Consider the following 13,743-nt stretch of genomic DNA (forward strand, 5'->3'; position numbering starts at 1 on the left):
ATAGCATGTATTCCCAAGCCTTTCCCCGGTTGTCATTGTTTCTTGTAGAAGTACTATCCCTGGATTGTAGATCCTGGTGATGCTTTTCAAGGACCGCCTTTTGTGGGCCAATCCCAGACCCTGAACATTTAGAGATAATATGGTCATTAAGGAAGGTCGAATTCGGGAGGCTTTGCTCTAAGGACCCAAGTATTATTGGGAAGTGTTTTCTGAGAGTCAACCCCATGTGATGTAGGTGTAGCAATCGGGATATCTGAGGATTGATGAAAATGTTCCAGCAAATTTGAAGGGTTCAGGGAGCAGTTTGAGATTTTTTATATTTGATCCCTTTCTTCTTCTGGATGTGACATTCTTGCGAAAGGCAGGGCTGGGAATGATGTCATAATCATCAAAGAATGATTTTTTGATTGTCAGTGGCTCCATGTTGTTCTGATATTCCCTGGTGAGGACCTCCATCTCCACGTTTTCTGAAAATGGGGAAAAGGTACGGTCGGAGGGGGCCCCAAATTTAATAGGGGAGGTGAAATATGGATCAGCAGGAAGGGTTGCAGGAGGGGTCATGGACTTAGAGGCTAGATTTGAGGGAGACCACCGCGGCTTGGGAAGAGCAGGGGGCTTTGAGTGCTGATTAATCTTGGTCGATAGAGGATTGGTAATTTTATAGACAGAGGATTTAATGATCGGGTTGAGACATGAAGATGATGTGGATGGGAAGGGCACTGAATAGGAAATGTTGTTGGGCACCAATGAAGTAGAACAATTTTTTTATGGAGGAATGGTGTCCAAAGAGGTGCCAGGCACCGATATAACAGGGCAATTTTGCAAAGGAGAGTTGTTATGGATAGGGATCAAGATATATTGAGATGGGAGTTGTCTTTAAAGAGATTTTTTGGAAGCTTTTTCGGTGGGTTTTTCGGTCAAAATCCGGCAGCAATTTATTGAAATTGCAAGTTTGATAGCTAATTTCTGCACAATCAAAGTGTCCCAGGGGTTTTCCAGAGTGCTGAATCCAAATATGCAGTTAAAAAACCATTTTAAATAATACAAATCAAGATTTAACCTCAATTTTTTCCCCGGATTCCGTCACCGGAATCTCCAAAAAATCGCACTAAAAACAACTCCTATTGAGATGGAGATAGAGAAGATAGTATACCTGGCCTGGCATGTAGTTTGGTTGAGTGGACCAGCAATGATGATCTTTTTTGTGCTTCAATGGAGTTGTCCGCATGACGAGAGGTTTTGTAATGTTTGTCTAGAAAGGAATTCATGAGGTGTCTTGTTTCATGGCAGCAGTTACATCTAAAAGGAATTTCCCAGTAGTCTACTATTTACTTACGTGATCAAGGACCCCAATAAAGAGCAATAATTTTCGGGAGACCCCCTGAAAGCGATCTTTCAACCAGAACCCGGGCTGTTTGTTTGGCCATACTTTCCAAACTGCTTTCATCTAGATAGTAGAATTTACCAATTGAATTTGCAATGTCTGTAATTGAGTAGAATTTACCAATTGAATTTGCAATGTCTGTAATTGCTTGCCTGGTCCATAGCTCCAGAGGAAGTCCAGGCAGTTTGACCCATAAGATATTTCGCCGTGGAAGGTCGATGACTGGATCGAAGCAAAAGTCCAACACTGCAGGGATAAGAATCCACGTCCTTTGACCCACGAACTAGCTGCTATAAGATCAACATCCTCAGGAGTAAGGAAATGGAAGGCGTACACACAATTTTGCATGAGGCGCTGATGCGGGGGGAATATTTGAGAAGTTTAGTTTGATGGATTCGTCCCAGTATCCATCAGCTTCGATTACTAAACCATGTGTCTGTTGGGCCACTTTTATTGGCTTTGGCTTACGATGCTTTTGAGCAGGGGCGGCCACATGATCGGGAGGATCGGGTAATGAAGTCTGCTCTCGCGCCAATGCAACTTCAAAAGTTTTTGATCGGGAGTATAGTTCCTCAGCCTGTACAGTTATCTCGATCATTTGCTCAATCTCCGGGGAGGGAGGCAGAGTTAGAATGTTGGGCATCCGGACAGTGGTCGATAGTCTAATCCAGCCAATCAGGGAGCCACAACAAAAGAACTATTGTAGTCGTTCCATCCAATCAAGATTTGTTTAGACGGTTTGGTGGGCCAAAAGAGAGCCCCGCTGTCGCTGAGATCATTCAAATGCTGGGGAACCCTGAAACAACAACTCAACATAAAGAAAGAGTCCATTGGCTACTAAATGGGACCACAGATTATTGCTGATGTGGCAACCAAGTAGAAGAGACCACTGAGGAGAGCCCCGCTGTCGCTGAGAGTTGTGCTAAAATGTGTCGATCAAATGTAGTGGAAGACTAAAACTACAACTCAACATCAGCGTCAAGAATGTGCCTGTTGGCTACTAAATGGATCCACAGAATATTGCTGATGGCAGTCAAGTAGAAAAACCCGGAGGAGAGGCTGACAACTAGCCGAAATCAGGTCTTAATGACAAGATCCATATAAGAATCCGATTGGGGAGAAAATGTCGGCAGAGCGAAGATTTGTCAGAAATGTTCTGTTAGGATGCCAGGCGCTGTGATCCAATAAAAAATCATTATTCGGTGGAGTCTGTAGAGGAGAAAATCAGTAAATCAAAGCACTTCAGCAGGAAACAATCGCAAGGCACTCCACCTTTGTACTGGACCAGGGTAATTGTAGATGGATTATAAATACGATGGCAGCAATGTGAGAGAAGAAACTGTATGGAAGAATCTGCCAAATTCCCATATTTAAATTGCTCTGTAGTCTTTGTCCAATCCCAAGATTATGCTTAAATTGTTCTATAGTCTTGTCCAAGTGCTGCAGCTTTATACCCCAGAACCACCAACCACCAAAGATCCATTTAATGCATGATAATTTGAAATTTGAAGTCGGATCCCCAGGGAAGACTGTAAGCCAGAGATTGAATCTCAGGATGGCTTTCTTAACATCCTTCAGATTGATTTTCCCATGACCAGAACAACCTAACTTGTATTCCTGCAGCCTTGCGTTTTGAGGGCTTTGGGGATGTCCATAATAAGGTTCAAGAGAATTATGAGAGCGGTGATGATATATCCCATAATCAGCGATTAATCCATATTAAAGAAAAAGTCTAAATTGAAAAACTTCTATTATTAGCACAACCACATTTACCAATGTGATTGATAAATGCCGATAAGCCTATATGAAATATATATACAATCACTAGTTGATATAGGTAGATAAGCTTATATCAACTACATTAATAGTTATTATGGATATTTAGGATTATTAATAACTATATAAATATTAACAATCAGATTATTTCTATATATTATTATATAAATATTATAATAATAATATAAACTCTTAATATATATTAATTAATAATAAGAATAGCTCATAATAATATTAAATTATCATTATATTATTAAAATAATATAATAATATAAAATTATAAAATAATAATAATAATATATTTTTTTTATTATACCAATATAATATTATTATTTTATAATAATATAATCAATATTATTATAATAAGAACAATAAAGACCAATTACTTATTATTTATGATAATTAATAACTATACAAATAATAGAAACTATATTCTTATATATTTATGATTATTATATTAATATTATAATAATAATATAAACTCATAATACTATTATTAGTATTATTAATTATTATTATTAGGCTTTAGTATTTTTATTATTTATCTTAGGGTTTGTATACATAGGGTTAATTATTATTAGTATTTAAAATTATTAATAACTATATAAATATTAACAACCAAATTATTTATATATATTATAATATAAATATTATATTAATAATATAAACTCCTAATATATATTAATTAATAATAAGAATAGCTCATAATAATATTAAATTATCATTATATTATTAAAATAATATAATATAATATAAAACTAAAAAAAAACATAGCAATTATATTGTATTATTATTATAATAATAATAATAATAATATTTGATTATAATATTATATTATTATAATAATATAAAATATAATTATTATTATAATAATAATGATAATGATGATGATGGTTAACGTCCACTGAGACCAAATAATGGTCTATCGGACCTAAAGAAACAAATTATCTATTTTGATTTAAGATTTTATTCCTATACTCAAAAAGCTTGGAGAGAAGCCTCCGAGCTCACTATATTTTGACATTGTAAAAGGCTAGGAAGGTCAGTATTGTAACAAAGATTGTGAAACTGAGATCTGATGTGGTTATACGCGGGGCACTCTAAGAGGAAGTGGTTTTCATCCTCGATGTTCCTATTCTCACATATATGGCAGATCCTTTCCGTCCATGGCGTTTTAGGAACTGCCCAACGACCTGTTTCACTATGGAGCTCATGAGAATTCGTTCTAATCTTTGCTATATTAATTTTCTTTTGAATTAGAAGCCAGAGAACCCACAGTATTAACCATTTCTTTTATCAACGTTTCGAATCCCAATCGGGATCCATCATCAAGACAAACTTGAATGAAGAAAGAAGAAGAGCTCTAATTAGGGTTTAAATAGTTTTTAATAGAGATATGTCTGCTAGAATTTGTCGGCTGTTTGCTTGATTAAATCCTTTTTTTTAAATTAATTAATTAATTTTTTATTAATGATATTTATTAATTAATTATTTATTTATTTATTCAAAATTATATTAACATGTTTATTGCTTGAGTTAATATTCAGAATATAAATATTAATAATAATAAGTGAGTAATTTTTTATTTTTTTTTTAATATTAAAAATAACATTTAGTGTATTAATATATTACATATTTAAAAATTAAATATTAACCTTAATAATAATATTAATGTATTAATAATTAATAACTAATAAATAATAGTAATAATAAATAGTGATAATGATAATTAATATGTATTAATAATGATAATTAATAATTAAGGATAATATTTATGTTTTAATAATAAATGATAATTTATAATGATAATATTAATGTGTTAATAATAAATGATAATTAATAACTAATAATTAATAATTAATAATAAATAACTAATAATGAATAATAATAATAGTAATGTTTAATGCATTAATAGTAATAATTGATGATTAATAACTAATAGTTAATAATATTAATGAATTAATAATAATTGATAATTAATACAAATAATTAATAATAATAAAAGTAAGCCAATGAATTAATAATAATTATTAATAATTAATACCTATTAATTATTAATTATTAACCAATAAGTATTAATAATTAATTAATAACTAATGTTTATTAATAATATTAATTTTAGCGAGTTAATAATAACTAGTAATCTTACAATATTAAATTAATGTATTAATAATAATTAATAATTAATAATAATATTAATAATAATTAATATAATAGAGAGATACTTTTGATCTTCTAGGGTGGGGTTTTAATATCTTTTTTTTATAACTTCTTTTATTCTCTAGACTAAATCTTTTCGCTAACATCTCTCACACCACTTAATTTTCTTTATGCCACCCTCGATTGAGCCTTAGGTGGTTTTGACTAGAATTTAAAGCTAGTTTAGGAAGTCTATGATCGTCTATGTTACTGATTTTGTGCTTGTACAACAGAAACCTAAGCATAGCTAGGCTCTCAATAGGGGAAAGACCTACTTCTATAAGGAGAATAGGATAGGGTGTATTACTTTTAATTTTCAGGTTATAAGTTATAAAACGCTTCTGGATTTGCTCAATCTTTCTCCATGATTCTCTGGAGATGCTACAACACCAAACCTCACAGCCATATAAGATAACAGGAGTGACTAAAGTTTCAAAGAGGAACTTCCTTTTATCCCACATTACGAGGTTTGCTATTTTACAATTATTTTCAAGACCAAAGTAAGCTTTCCACCCCCCATTAATCCTTTTCTCAATGCTATGGTTCTAGTTGAGCTTGTGATGAATATCAATTCCTAGGTACTTGTAAGAATACACTTCCTCCAAGTTATTATTGTCATACATAAAATTAGCGTAAGTGTCCTTCTTGGATTTGATAATCATAACTTTTGTTTTATCAGTGTTAACAGTCATACCCATGGTAGAGCAGAAATCCTTAAGAAGCCTAAGTTGCTTAAGATCAAATGGGCACCTTGCCAAAAGAACAATATTGTCAGCATAAAGAAGAAGGATGATGACTATCCCAACTAAGATTGTGCCATCACATCCTGCTTCCTCTAAATAACCTTCGAGCTTATCGATGTAAATGCCAAATAGGGTAGGGGAGAGGGGGCAACCTTGTTTAACTCTGATGTTACACTTAATATCTTTCGACCACCCTTCATTGCTCTTTAGCTTGGCAATTACATTCTCGTATAACCTTATAGCAGCAGCTCTCAACTCGAGAGGAACCTTTAGCTCTTCTAATCTATTCCAAAGGTTGTATCTAGGAACCGTATCGAAAGCCTTTCGAAAGTCCACAAAGCAACAAAATAAATTGGATTTATCATTATGACATTCCTTCGCAATGATCCTAAGCGTAACAAGGTGGTCTGTTGTTGAGTGATGCCTTCTGAAACCTGCTTGGCCTTTAGCCCGCTTACCTTCACTTTCAAGCCATATGCTTAACTTCTTTTCCAAAATACTACCATATAACTTGGCTAAGAGAGGGTTGATCATAATTGTTCGATAATTAGAGGGGTTATTTGTATCCCCACTTTTAAAAATAGGGATAATGAGGCTCTCAGTCCAAGGTTTAGGGAACCCTTGCTTGACTTCTTGATTGAAAAGCTTGTGGATGTGGGGGATGAGGATAGGACCTCCAATTTTTAAGATTCCGCTTGGTAACCTTCAATGTCCTTAGCTTTCCCATTAGCGAGGCGATTAACCCCAAACTTAATGTCTTCTAAAGAGAAAACTTCTTTCGTTGTGAGAAGGGTTTCCAAATTATCCATGACATTTGGAGATTCATAAAGCTTTTTAAGATAGGAATTCCAATCGTGAAGAGCAATTTTATTATTATCCTTAGTCTTCTAGTTAGAATCTGCCTCCAAAATTTCTTAGGAGCTACGTTAGAGAGGTGTAAGAGATTCTCCTGTCTTTGACGAATGTACTGCCTCTTTTTCCTTTTAGTTAGGGCTTTGTATATTTTTATCTTGTCCATTTTAAGAGATTATTAACAATAATCAATATTATTATAACAATAACAATAAAGACCAATTATTTATAATTAATAACTATACAAATAACCTATTACTGTGGATTCTCCGGACAAAAATTCAAAAAGCTCAAACCACAGATCTCTGAATTCCTATACAAATAACAGCGACTATATTTTTATATATTTATATATTTATTATTATTATATTAATATTATTATATTAATATTATTATAATAATATAAACTCTTATTATTATTATTAGGCTTTAGTATTTTTAATAGTTATCTTAGGGTTTGTATACATTGGGTTTATAATATTAGTCCCTTTTGTTTATTATTACCCAAGGGTTTAATACTAAAATCCCAAGGGATTATGAACCAACGGGAATAATATTAAACAAAAAGGACTAATATTATAAACCCAAGGAACTAATAAACCCAACTCTTTAATATTATAAACCTAAGGAATTAGTGAACCCAACGGATAAATATTAAAAACCTAAGGGATCAAGAAGCACAAGGAATTAATATTACAAACACAAGAGAAACATAAAGATGACCATGATTGATATTATAAACCCAAGTTAATAATAAACCCAAAGGATTGATACTAAAACCCCAAGGGATTATGAACCGAAGAAAATAATGTTAAACCCAAGGGACTAATATTATAAACCCAACATTGGTAAACCCTAATATAAATATTAGAAAGACAAAAATAAACATGGTTTATTTTCATGGTGAGAGAATCCTTGTCACAATGTGACATTCAACCATGGTTGGCCATGGTTGCCTATGATTGACAATGGTTGACCATGATCAATATTATAAACCTAAGGGAATAATAAACCCAAGGCATTGATATTATAAACCCCAAGGAATAATAAAACTAAGGTATTAATACGAAACCCCAAGGGATTATGAACCCAAGGGAGTAATATTAAACTCATGGGACTAATATTGTAAACCCAACATTGTTAAACCCAAATATAAACACTATAAACACTAAAATAAACATGGTTTATTTTCATGGTGAGTCAATCTTTGTCAAAATGTGACATTCAACCAAGGGACTAATATTATAAAACCAACATTGGTAAACCCAAATATAAATACTACAAATACTAAAATAAACATGGTTTATTTTGACGGTGAGACAATTCTTGTCACAATGCGACATTCAACCATGGTTGACGATGTTTGGCTATGATTGACAATGGTTTGTCATGATTTATATTATCAACCAAAAGGAATAATAAACCCAAGGGATAAATACTAAAACCCAAGGGATTATGAAGCCAAGGGAATAATATTAAGCCCATGGTACTAATATTATAAACTTCACATCGAGTAAAGGCAAATATCAATACTACAAACACTAAAATAAAGATAGTTTATTTTGATGCTGAGACAATCCTTGTCACAATGCAACATTCAAACATGGTTCACCATGTTTGGCTACGATTTATATTATAAACCTAAGGGAATAAAAAAACCCAAAATTTGATATTATAACCAAATGAATAATAAACCGAAGGGAGTAATACTAAAACCCCAAGGGAATATGAACCCAAGGGAACAATATTAAGCCCAAGGGACTAATAATATAAACCCAATATTCGTAAACCCAAATATAAATATTACAAACACTAAAATAAACATGTTTTATTTTCATGGTGAGACAATATTTGTCAAAATGTGACATTCAAGCATGAGACTAATATTATAAACCCAACATTGATAAACCCAAATATAAATACTACAAACACTAAAATAAACATGGTTAATTTTGATGGTGAGACAATTATTGTCACAATGCGACATTCAACCATGGTTGACCATGTTTGTCTATGATTGACAATGATTTACAATGATTGATATTATAAACCAAAGGGAATAATAAACCCAAGGGATTGATATTATAAACTCAAATGAATAATAAACCCAAGGGATTAATACTAAAACCCAAGGGAATAATATTAAACCCAAGGGACTAGTATTATAAACCCAACATTCGTAAAACCAAACATAAATATTACAATGTCTAAAATAAACATGCTTTATTTTCATGGTGAGACAATCCTTGTCACAATGTGGCATTAAACCACAGTTGACCATGTTTGATATTATAAACCTTGATGGAATAATAAAACCAAGGGATTGATATTAAAACCCTAATGAAAATAAACCCAAGGAATTAATACTAAAACCCCAAGGGATTATGAACCCAATGGAATAATATTAAACCCAAGGGCCTAATACTATAGACCCAACAATCGTAAACCCAAATGTAAATATTACAAAGAACAAAATAAACATGATTTATTTTCATGGTGAGACAATATTTGTCAAAATGGGACATTCAACCATGGGACTAATATGGTAAACCCAAATATAAATATTACAAACACTAAAATAAACATGGTTTATTTTCATGGTCAGACAATCTTTGTCAAAATGCAACATTCAACCATGGGACTAATATTATAAACCCAAATTTGGTAAACCCAAATATAAATACTACAAACACCAAAATAAACATGATTTATTTTGACGGTGAGACAATCCTTGTCACAATGCGAGAATCAACCATGGTTGACCATGATTGATATTATAAACCTAAGGGAATAATAAACCCAAGGGATTGATATTATAAACCCAAAGGAATAATAAAACTAAGGGATTAATACTAAAACCCCAAGGGATTATGAACCGAAGGGAATAATATTAAACCCATGGGACTAATATTATAAACCCAATATTGATAAACCCAAATATAAATACTACGAACACTAAAATAAACATGGTTTATTTTGATGGTGAGACAATCCTTGTCATAATGCAACATTCAAACATGGTTGACCATGGTTGGCTATGATTGACAATGGTTGACCATGATTGATATTATAAACCTAAGGGAATAGTAAACCCAACTTATTTACATTATAAACCCAAATGAATAATAAACCCAAGGGATTAATACTAAAACCCCAAGGGAATAATATTAAGCCCAAGGGATTAATACTAAAACCCCAAGGGATTATGAACCCAAGGGAATAATATTAAGCCCAAGGGACTAATATTATAAACCCAACATTTGTAAACCCAAATATAAATATTACAAAGACTAAAATAAACATGATTTATTCATGGTGAGACAATCCTTGTGACAATGTGACATTCAACCATGGTTGACCATGATTGATATTATAAACATGAGGTAATAATAAACCCAAGGGATTGATATTATAAACCCAAATGAATAATAAACCCAAGGGATTAATACTAAAACCCCAAGGGATTATGAACCCAAGGGAATAATATTAAACCCAAGGGACTAATATTATAAACCCAACATTCGTAAACCCAAATATAAATATTACAAACACTAAAATAAACATCATTTATTTTCATGGTTAGAAAATCCTTGTGACAATGTGACATTCAAGCATGGTTGACCATGGTTGGCTATGACTGACAATGGTTTACCATGATCCATATTATAAACCTAAGGGAATAATAAACTCAAGGGATTAATATGAGAAACTGAAAGGAATAATAAAACGAAGGGATTAGTACTAAAACCCCAAGGGGTTATGAACCCAAGGGAATAATATTAAACCGAAGGGACTAATATTATAAACCCAACGTATATAAACCCTAAGACAAATATTATAAACATTGAAATAAACATGATGTACCATCAATGATTTTCATATTGAGGCAATCCTTATCATAATTCCATGTTGGACCATGGTCGACATCATAATAAACCGTGTTTGACTCAGGAATAATAAACCCAAGAGATTGATATTATAAACCCAAGGGATTATGAAGCAAAGGGAATACTATTGAACAAAAGGGACTAATAATATAAAACCAAGGGAATAAAAAACCCAAAGGATTGATATAATAAACCTAAAGGAATAATAAACCCAAGGGATTATTATTTATTTTCATGGTGAGACAATCCTTGTCACAATGTGACATTCAAGCATGGTTTAACATGGTTGGCTATGATTGACAATGGTTTACCATGATCGATATTATAAACCTAAGGGAATAATAAACCCAAGGGATTAATAGGAGAAACCCAAAGGAATAATAAAACGAAGGGATTAATACTAAGACCCCAAGGGAATAATATTAAATCCAAGGGACTAATATTATAAACCCAACATATATAAACCCCAAGACAAATATTATAAACATTAAAATAAACATGATCGACCATCATTGATTTTCATATTATAAACCTAAGGGAATAGTAAACCCAACTTATTTACATTAATACTAAAACCCCTAGGGATTATGAATCCAAGGGAATAATATTAAGCCCAAGGGATTAATACTAAAACCCCAAGGGATTATGAACCTAAGGGAATAATATTAAGCCCAAGGGACTAATATTATAAACCCAATATTGATAAACCCAAATATAAATACTACAAACACAAAAATAAACATGGTTTATTTTGATCGTGAGACAATCCTTGTCACAATGCAACATTCAAACATGGTTGACCATGGTTGGCTATGATTGACAATGGTTGACCATGATTGATATTATAAACCTAAGGGAATAGTAAACCCAAGGGATTAATACTAAAACCCCAAGGGATTATGAACCCAAGGGAATAATATTAAACCCAAGGGACTAATATTATAAACCCAACGTATATAAACCCTAAGACAAATATTATAAACATTGAAATAAACATGATGGACCATCATTGATTTTCATATTGAGACAATCCTTATCACAATTCCATGTTTGCTTCTAGGAAAACTAGTATTCCTAAAGAATGCTAGCCCTCTAGGTTTGGCAGCTACCCTAGAAACAACAGTTTAAAGCAATTCAATGATTTCTTCTATGTGTAATAGATAAGAGAAAGATAATGGGACCAACCTGGAACTTCCACTTAATCCCTTGCTTGATCTCTCTCCCCTTTGACAGAACCTGTAACTCCTCCCCATACTTAACACGCTTGGAGAGTACCTACACAAGTACAACAACAAAGAACCGTCAAAGCATCATGATCTATTACAACATAAACATTACATAATTAGATATATAATGAACAAATGATAGCATTCACAAATGATAACATTCACAATTGCACAATCATATGGAAGAAAACTTGAAGAACTTTATTAATAGAAGGGAGAATTACAACCCAGCTGTCTGATTCAGCATCATCCTCCCAGCTTTAATCCTTCTTCACCTCATGAAATAGCAAGATCACACCAACAATATAATGCTCTCTCCTCAATTACAAACTATCAGCACTTACTTGCAATTCATAATATTTCAGCCTTTGGATCTCTTGGATGAGGGATCCATTTATAGATGTGTGCAAGGGTGTGAGTCATCCATGGGGTTTGATTAATGTCATTCCACTTGTTACATTTGGTTCCACAAAAGAGGGGATAACTGAAGTTTAGATTCCTTATTCATCCTTGGGCGAATTCAGAGAGGCAAGTGGCACAGGAGAAGTTTCTAGAATATTCTATGAGCATCCACTTAGCAAACTGTCCCGGACATTTGTCCATCCTCGCCCATCGCACCCTATAGAAGGCCTAAACAGTATGCATCGCACCCAATATGCATCGCACTTTGCCAGTGGAGCAGTCAATATGGTTCAATTTAGGCAATTTCTGGATGGTTTCTCAGATGGAACTTTTGGGGAATGAAGTATTCGGATGACTACATTCTTTTAGGGTATGAAACAACTCTTTTAGGGGTAGAATGAGCCCTAGTTTATCGACATATAAGTTTGGGGTTGATGTGCCCAAATATGTCTATAACAGTTGCCCCCTAAAGCATGAGGTCGTAAATATTCATTTCAGGTGAAATGCTTTATCATGAGGATTGGAAGTTTCAAACTGGAAGGTGACCTACACAAGTTACAATACAATACATCATCATAATATAATTTCATGATCTAGCTAAAGGGGGCATTCCCATGCTTAGCTTTATAAATTTCATTTCATGTACATAGATCAGACAGACGTCTGCAGATACAGACTGGTGATTCTTCAGATATAGAGTCATCATCCATGGTTAGGATGACCATCTGTGCAGAGCCTTTGTACATTTGATTTATATTCCTGAATATATCACAGCCCAGATGGATGAAACTAGATCCGGGGTCTTCAAACTCGTTCAATCTTCGCTCGATGTACAAGTCAATCCATGTGAAAAGATGTTCTGAAGTCGAACATGGAAAGACATCGCCTGATTACCAGCCAATGATGTGAGCTGTTAACAGACACGAGAGGAATCACCGATAATGATAATGACCCTCAAGGTACTACAGTACAATTCACGTGGTGTGAATATATGATCCGATGTTGAACACCACGCAAAATATTTCGGTCGAAGGCCATTGATGTCAACCTGTCGCCGGAAGTGAGAAACTTGTCATTGATGTATGCAAGCTTCAAAGCACTGAAAGGGTTGTTTCTAAGGAAACTTCCTGGATAATGAGCTGATGTCGACAAGAAGCAACTCGTCGTAGGAGGGCCTTGATGTATCCCACATCTATGACACAAAATGAAGCAAATGCTTTCTGGAGGTGAAAAACGAACTGACAACACAAGGTTCAGGAATGGCGGTCATGAAA

General features: G+C 33.2%; 1 pseudogene; it reads left to right on the plus strand.

Moving 5' to 3' along the window:
* Positions 1 to 2,699: 2,699 nt before the first annotated feature.
* Positions 2,700 to 13,743, plus strand: part of LOC149192019 (protein DMP6-like) — a 42,901-nt pseudogene continuing 31,857 nt past the window's right edge.

The sequence above is a fragment of the Pinus tabuliformis genome, chromosome 2_2 (genome assembly GCF_031772625.1).
Source record: "Pinus tabuliformis cultivar Carrire ecotype Pingquan chromosome 2_2, CPIR1, whole genome shotgun sequence".
Classification (NCBI taxonomy): Eukaryota; Viridiplantae; Streptophyta; class Pinopsida; order Pinales; family Pinaceae; genus Pinus; species Pinus tabuliformis.